The sequence below is a fragment of the Phasianus colchicus genome, chromosome 6 (assembly GCF_987193195.1).
Source record: "Phasianus colchicus chromosome 6, bPhaCol1.hap1.1, whole genome shotgun sequence".
Lineage (NCBI taxonomy): Eukaryota > Metazoa > Chordata > Aves > Galliformes > Phasianidae > Phasianus > Phasianus colchicus.
The window spans coordinates 27716990-27726103 of NC_143441.1; positions in this window are offsets into that span (position 1 = coordinate 27716990).

Genomic DNA, 9114 nt, shown 5'->3' on the forward strand with positions numbered 1-9114 from the left:
AATTAGTGCGTGCAACTTCCAACAGAGAACAAAAATTAATTTCTGATTTCTGAAGAGAGGTGTGCTTGGATCTTCTGGCTCATGTCAGAACATACGGTTTGTTTTCAAGTATGTCCTCAGCCTTAAGAAAAACCGTTCAACACAGTGCTGTGCTCTGCAGTAGTACAACTTAGGGCAAGCCGATCTATTTTTCACACCCAGCAGCATAGCCATGAGAACACAGTGCAGTGCAACTCCCTGGCCAGCAGCAGCTACATGCTGCTAGGACGGCTGTCTGTCCCTGGGATGGCTATTTCTGTTCAGCACTGCCCTCTGTCTCATCACTGCAGAAGGACTAGAACACACTTAAAGATTTTAAAAGACATGACTAAAGGATTTAGACTGTTTATATGGTATTTTTTGATTGGAAGAAAATAAAAGGCTGGGGATATCTTTGTTGTGCTTGCACACTGCAAAATACAGAGGTGGAAGTATGGGCATTATGAATAAGAAGTGATTTTTTGTACAGCTATACAAATGCTTTCTAGTGAAGTATGTACATACGTGTCCACACAGTGCATGCCCTATATGCACGTATAATATATAGACATGAAATACTTCTGAATATTTGCAATTCAGGCGCTATGTTACAGATATACTCACACACATTGCAGTGTGAGCAGCCAGTGCAGAGTGCTCATCTCCAGTGACATTTAATGGCCTCTGCTCTTCTCCTAGGGAGCATGGTGTGTCCCACAACTGAACCTGTACAGCTGAGGGTCCTGCAGGGAAAGGCTGACATACCAGGCCCGCAGCAGGCAGGACACAGAGGGCTGAGTGCTGGATTCTGTTCTAGCATAATGTTTGTTTTTCTAAGCAAAGAAGGACTCTGTATCAACAGCCATGTAGATACATTGCTAGCTTGTTGAAACCTCTTTAATCTTGCATTGAAAGGAGCCTCCTTCAGAACTGATCTGTTCCACACAAAATTTTGATGTGTTGATGTGATATTATAAATAATACAGCTTAGTTAGGAAATATTATTTTCTCTAACATTTACAATGAATGCAATGCAGGCATAAGCTTTGCTTAATCTATCTATGAAAATATTAATAAAATTTAACTTAAAAGTAAAAAGACATCTGTTTGGCTGTTCAGAAGCTTAAAAACTGTAATAAAAATTGCCACACCATATTCGGTGTACTTGTATTACTATTCTCTTTTGAAATTGAAAGGGTTTGCACTATGACTAGAAATTAGAGGTAAAATCTTGGATGTGTTGAAAACAATAAGAATTTCTTGTTGATTTAAATAGGGACAAGATTTCTTCCAGAGTCATTTAAAAATCATTAGGGGAAACTTCTGCAGACTGAACTGGTGTTTGCTTAATCCTTTTATTTTCAGCAGAGAAAAATATTTATGAAACATGCATGAGATGTCTGCTTCTTGGCAGGAAACACCTTGGCTGCTTTTTGCTGCAAAGAATCTCAGTCTTGGCAAAATAAAAGAAACAAGCTTTAAACAGATTAATAGTTTATCTGATTCAGTGATCATCTTGCTTTAGGACAGAGTTAAAACCATCAGAATCCTTCTCTTGATCTTTCTCAGAAAGCATTCACTGCAAAGTGAGAAAGCTGCATTTAGTGCAGATGTGCTATCACTGAAATTGATGTTTTTGAGTTTGTAATCTACTTTTGGGCTGTTATTCTAGGATAGGTAGATAGATTGACTATAATATATATGTGAATATGTTTATATAAGGGTGATGTGTCTTTCTATAGTTCTTGAATATGACAAAATATTATAAAGGTAAACTTTGAAATCCTGCATATTTGGCCTGTATAAGAAACAATATTATATGCAGCCTAAAGGAGAATGACTGCTTGCGAGAACCTCTATTTTTTAAATAAATTTTTGGTTTGGTATTCTCTGAATACTCTTGTGGTCCTTGAGATCAAAGAGTTAGAGGATACATGTCTTTGCCAGCTGAGTTTCCCTCCCTATTATGTAGTATACTATCCAGTTTTAGAAGTTCCACACTCCACCAGCAGTACAAATCTTTATCCCTATGTTTACTCTAATCTGATTATTCAAAGAGTCGATTTTAAACATTTGCAGTACAATAGCTCCAGAATTCAATACATACTCCTAATAGTAGATTGTCCTTTCCCAAGGAATATGCAGTCCGAATAAATAAGATAGAAAGAAGTTGGAGAAAGGGTACATGTTAATCTGTAAATGCAAAAATACAAGTAACAATTTTGTATAACAGAACATAACCATACTTTCATCGAATGGATTGCTTCACCAGCCATATGGCCACACTTTTTCTTCACAGCCAGTGATATTATCTGCTTTGCTGTACCCGTGTCCTAGCCCTTGAGGCAGTTTATCCCTGAAAAAAAGAAAATCAAACTTGTAATCCACTGCAGCAATAGTCTTCCAGACTCAATCAGATTTCTCGTTAATCTCCTTGACAAGCACGAGTGTAGCTTCTCCTAGCCGAAGAAAAGCTTAGAGTTCACTGAATCTCTGGTCCCCAGCAGAGCTGGTTATAATTCTCACTTTTGAACTCGAGAAGTTGAAAACATCAAGTTTTTCCAATTTATTTTCAACTTTGGAACTGATAAGTGTTTGTAAAATAGCCTTAACCCTAAATGATGTTTGCATTATGGATGAAAAAAGTTGGAATGATACATTGGGATGGGTTATATGCAGACCAATTTGGCAAAGGGAAAAAGAAATAAAGAAGAAACCAGTAACTATTTTATTATTCTGAACTTGATTTTAAGCTGTTTCAGAATCATCAGACAAGCTGTTTCAGAATCATCAGACAACATCATCCAGCTAAAAACACAGATGTTAAACAAGGTTTCTAGACTTGTGGAGGAATAAGAAGGGATGCTATTTAAGAAACTGGGACTGTGTAGAGCCCGTTGAGGTGAAGGTTAGATGGAACACAAACTTTACCCAGTGTTAAGTGTTGCCAAACTCTGTGCCCTATACATACATCTCCATAAGACCCACGTGTTCTATGGCTTAGTCACTAATGCAGAGTAAATTAACATGTTCTGAGAATAGTCCAGATGTGACTCTGTCTTTCTTCTGATTTCACAAAACATAATAGATTTTCAGGTTAGAACAACTAATTGTATTTCTTTATCAATTTACTAACACTGAAAAAGGCCATTCCTCTGGAAATACTGGAGGCAATAGAAGGAAACAAAGGCATCTCACTCTGTGAGGATGTCTCTCAAGCTTAACAGTGCAATTCAAGAGAAAGGTTTGTATGCAGTCAAAATTTTTTCTCTGCTTCATTAAGTGGAATTAAGTACTGACAGTGGTACTAGTGAAGAAACCAAAAATTGAATAGTTTATAAAATAAATTAAATTAATTGACCTAGTAAATGGAAGGTCAAATGAGAGCAACCATATTTTAACCAGAGATATCTGAGCATACAACCACAATCCCATACAAAGGACTTTACAAATTTCTGCCGCAAATATTTGTATAGACTTGCTTTTCCTCTGTTGCATTATTTCCCATCCACAATAAGTCCTCCTGTGAGGAAAATGAAAACATATGTTGTCCAGCACAAAATGTACAAGCACTAAAGTGCAATTTGTTTTCCTTCTAAGCCTCGTTACATTACAGAGCAATGCAGTTATCAGTGCAAAAAAATTAGGGAATATGGTTATTGAACATGGAGTTTTGTGAAAGTCTTCCAGCTATGAAAAAAATTTCTTCTAGCATCCATGCTATCTGCTGGCCCTGAACTGGAGAAGTTAATAAATGGAGGACAATTTTTCAAGCATTCAGTAGAAATAGGAAGCCTAAAGTACCTTACCAAAGGTGCACAAAACTAGAGTCACTACAAGAAATCCCCAAACATGCTAAATGCTGAGGATAGTCTTTACTCTTATCTGCTGCTAGAAGGAGAGAATAAAGAAGAAAACTGCAGAGTAAGAAATGTTATTGGACATCCAACCGGGCTCGGGAGCTTTCTTCCATCTCCTATGGCTACCAAGGTGTGAAGGAAGAAACAGATAAACTGTATTTCAGTGACTCTTTTTGTGAGAGAAATGGAAAAAACTGAAAGGTGCTTGGTGAATTTTCATTCCTTTGAGTGATACCCCAAGGAATCCTACACTGAATTTTAATTAAGCAATGCTTCTAGGTATACTTCTTCCTGATAAGAATGCTGGTTTAAAGGAAAGTAACATTAAAACTTTCAAGAATTTATTTTGTTATTTTAAAGATTTTTTTTATCTCATACAGAAGACCAAGCAGGAACTATATTCCTAATACAACGTTAGTATGAAAGCTTACTAAATTGTCTGAGGCATTTTAAGTATTTTGAATGTGATTAAACTCAAAATAATTCCATGCTAAAAGTAACGTATTTAAATTTTCTTTCTAAATAGCGGTTGGACTACCATAAAGCTAATCTTTATAAATCATTTTATTCAGAAACTCAGCAATCTTGTTTCTTTTTGGGTTTTAGTACTTATTGATATTTATTACTTGAATATATGTGTATTCTGTGATCAGGGTCTACCTGGAGCGGGTTTTCCATATATACATCAATTCAGCAAATGCTTGTCGTTCTGTGTGACTCAATAAAATATTTCTTGGTTTGCTATATTAAAACTTGCTGATCTACTGCATACCTCCAAGGTTAGTGTAATCAGTGAAAGGAGTTAACATTATTAATATCCATTTTGTTATTAGAAATAGCATTTATGAAAATGGTAAATATATTCTGTTAACTTTCAATTTAAACTCTGACTACCACTATAGGAACTATGCGAGGTCATATTTCTATTAAAGAACAGGGTGAATACAGTATTTGGGATCCTGGATAAGGAGAGGGAGCTGAAGTTCAGGTTGGCCTCAGTTCTACAAATGCATAAAGAAGCATATTGTTTAAAGGGAAAGCATCTCTACATTAAAGTTACTGCCTATTCAGTACAAAATGCCATTTTTCTTCTCTAACTTAGGTATTTTGATTAACATTGGAGAATACAGAAAGCATGGAAGAACATATGGAAGAACAGGCCAAATGCACAGTACCTTTGCTACGGTATGTTTCCTTCTTTCCATACACAGACCCTTGCAGATCCATCACACTCCATCCTTGTGCATATCAGCTCTGTCTCAGTGCAGCTTGCTTGGGATGCCTATACAAGACAAAAGGGACTGTAATCTTTATCCATTTTAAATTCCTTTGCTTGACTCAAATTAGCTAACATGAGCTGAAATATTGAGAGTTCTACTTGGAGGTCAGAGCTTGCATTAACATCTATAGGAAAATCACAGTTTTCACTTCAGCTTCTAACCAAATTAAAGCATTGCTGCTTTGTTGTCAGTGCAATTTCACCACTGCTATTAGAATAGATTAGACTTGCTAGAATATTTTGAATAAACACCTAATCTGTATAAGATTGAACTTCTTTGGACTGAGGGATTTTCATATACATATACTTTTTGTAAAATAAAGCATTTATCCTGCTGTGAGCTAAATGCTAAGAAATTGCTTTAAAAACTGACCAGGGCAGACTAGAAATAGAGTGAATTTATCTGCCTAGCAAGAAACAAAATGAGACATATTTCACAGTTGTTAAATCCACTTTAACATGGAAAATAACACGTTTTCAGGTTGTCACATTCAGAGGCATGCACTTCTTGTGCGATAACACATTTTACTGCATTTAGTACGTAAATTGAGCAAAAAAGAACTTGGTAGTGATGCTTAACTATAAGGAAGGATGGAAAAAAACCAAAGTGATTTGGGAAATAATTTAATCAGTGAGAAACAAAATGAGTACAAATGGAAATAAATGTCAGCGTGAAACTAACCAGAAAAGAAATAATTGACATATAAACTGCTTTGTACTATAGTTTACATATGAACTCCTTTGTCTGCTTAGTGAATGCCATAGAGCTAAAATGACAGTTTTGCAGCCATCCATCTCCACCAATTAGAGCCTCTTTACCAAAGCTGCAGTTACAACTGCATCAGCATGTCTGTCAGAAGATTTTTTGAGAAGAATTTAACTCATTTAAAAAAAAAATGTGTCTCAAGACAAAAAATGACAGAAAAATTCAGTCCAAAAGCAAAGCTCTTTGTTTGTTAGTTTGTTTATTTATTTAAAGGACAATAACTGAAGAAGAGAGGGGAAGTTAGAAACTTTAAAATCACAGAATCACAGAATTTAGGGGTTGGAAGGGACCTCCAGAGATCATTGAGTCCAATCCAAAATTAGGAAGACTGTGAATAAAAAAGTCTGTTAAAAAAAAAAAAAAAAAAAGTCTGTTTTAATGTGAAGCACCATGAATCTCATCAGTCACTCTGTAGATCACAAATGAATTCCATCACAAGTATTCATAGAGGTTTGCTGTGAATTACAGGCTAAGAAAGCTGATCATTTAATGTGGAAACTTGGAAATGGTGTGGAACTCAGTCTTACTATTTACCCCAAATTCTCTTTGCAAACTGTCTGCCACTGTGTACTGCAGAAGACACAGCCTGTAAGCACTTTATCACCATAACATTCTATGGTTATTTCAAAAGCTGATGCTAAGACACCTTTTCAGGAAAGTTTAGAAAACAGAGGGTATATGATTGATTTGTGTGACAATACAGTGTTTAGACTTTTCCATTCCAAGTTTTTTGACAGTCACCAAGAAAATTTCCTTTGACTCTACTCTCTATACCCTTCACAGTAATTCACAGTTCCATTGGTCAGCATCACATGAAGCTGTTTGCTCACACTCACCTGAGACACCAGGACTAGTCCTGGTGTATGTAAAGCTTTCTGGAGGAGCAGCAATTTGGGGCTTGTGATACTTTCAGCAGAGAATGGAGATCTGAGCAAACACCAGCACAGCAGTCATGGTCTCCTTCCTTTTGCTTGAACTCCATTTACTGAAGACTACTTGATATACATGTTCTTCCACAACAGTAGAAATCACAAGAGCCTTCCTGCTCTCTGCTGTGGATCCTTCCAGCAGATAGTTGTAGTTTCTCTGGAGATACCCCCAGATGGGCTGTGAAAGAGGAGTGTTAGGAGTTCGAGTAGGCAGAGATAAGGAGAAAAGAGAATTAACATGGTTTTTACACTCACCTCACTAGCTTTGTTGGAGTCTGCCTTAGACCCTTTCATGATGCAGGGAGATGTGTGTATCTCTGCACAAGAAAACTCTTATTCCAGATGTTATCACTTAAGGACTTTTCTTTTCTCAGCTATTGAAGTCTTTTCATTATTTTTTGTGTATCAGAACTGGTTTGTTCTGTTATTATTTCATTTTTTTTCCTGAATATTAGTACCCTTTCTTTACCTCTTTTCCCATCAATAAAATACTTTGCAACATTAGGACAAATACTGTATTATCAGAAAAAATTTAACAGTTTTCATGTTTCCTTTGCTTTTTGCTTTTATCTCCTCAGAGTTCAAGATGTACGTATGCATATATGAATTGTGTATGTATATTCTGGAACTGACTATAATACCACAATGGCAAATAACTTGTAAGAGCTTGAAAAGCCCTGTAATTATCTATAAGCAACAGAAAATAAAAAGCTGCTTACCCAGCCCTACAGCACCGATACGGTAAGCAGCACTACTGTGGGAATCATTTGTCATGGCTGACAGGAAACATCAAAAAGAAAGATTGGATGGAAGGAACAACAAAAAAAAATCCTTGATGAGTTATTCTTTTTTTAAATAAAAATCTATCATAAAATTCTACTGAGGCATTATGGTGTTATTAGCTCAATTGTTTTAATTTATTCAAGTCAAACCATTATAGTCATTAATTCTTAACTGTTCCACCTAAATTTTCAAAGCTTTGCACGCAGTAAAGTCTCACTAATCTTGTTAAAGTCAAAGAAAGCAGTATTTCTAAATCCCAAGTAACTCTTTGGAAGTTTAGTCATTATGCCAGAAATCCCCAGTTTTTGTTAATGAAGATGATATTGTATTGGAATATGTTAGGAAGATGAGAGTAGCTTCATAAAAAATCTTAGCATTTGGAAAGAAGAAAGAGAAAAGTAAGAATCACAACATACAGAAGAATTTCAGGTCTCAACACAAGTAAATAGATATTCTATATGTACTGACATAAAAATCCCATAAGAAATTATATAATCATTTGAAAAAACTAAAATATTTAGTAAGCAAGACTAAATACTTTTCTGGTAATTTTCCAGCTATTCCCTTTCCCTAGACGTTATTTTACTATTTATTAAAAATCATAATAAAATAATATATATTATATATATAAATATTATCATAATATTATAATATTATAGTAATATATAACATTATAATATTATTTAATATTTATATAAATATAATATATAATATTATATTATAATATTATTATATTATAAAATATTATAAATTATAAATGAAGCAGTCATAATGGTAATAACAATAGTAGCAATAGTACCCAAACATACTAAAAAAAAATTATCCTTTTTCTCTCAAATATATTATTTTTCCTAGAAGATGTACATGTCAAACAACAAGTTTAGTCAGAATATCTCTGTGTTATGACTGCTGCAAGAATCTAGGGAGAAGGAGGTGTGGCAAAGGTTGCAGCCAGAACCTCAGCAGTGAGACGAAGAGACAAAGAATTAGTTTCTGGGAAAATAACACCTTTTTTTACTTTAATGCAATTCCCCATTCACTGTTAGAAATGACTTTTTTTGTGATTCTGAAAGTACCCCATTAAAGCTCACTTATTCCAGGAGCAATTTGTTTGTGTGTTATATGATAGCAATAAACGTTCATATTTAAATGAATAACTCCCTATCATTTTTACACTGCCAAGTCCATTTGTTTATTTTAATTCCCTGCATCTCTGTTTACCCTGTGCCCACACTACAAATAGAGGCTTTTTTTAATGTTCAGATAACTTCTTTATTCTTTTCTTTTTTAAAGAACACAATGTTAAAAATATCTATTGTGAAGTCTTCAAGGATGAAAAACTGCAAAATCTCATTCTCATGACAGTACAGAGCTTTTAATCCTCCAAACCTCCTCCTCTTTCAAGAAATACTGAAAGGAAAATGGGAAAAATGTAATTTAGATCTGTAGTATTTTAGATTTATCATATGAACCATGTGA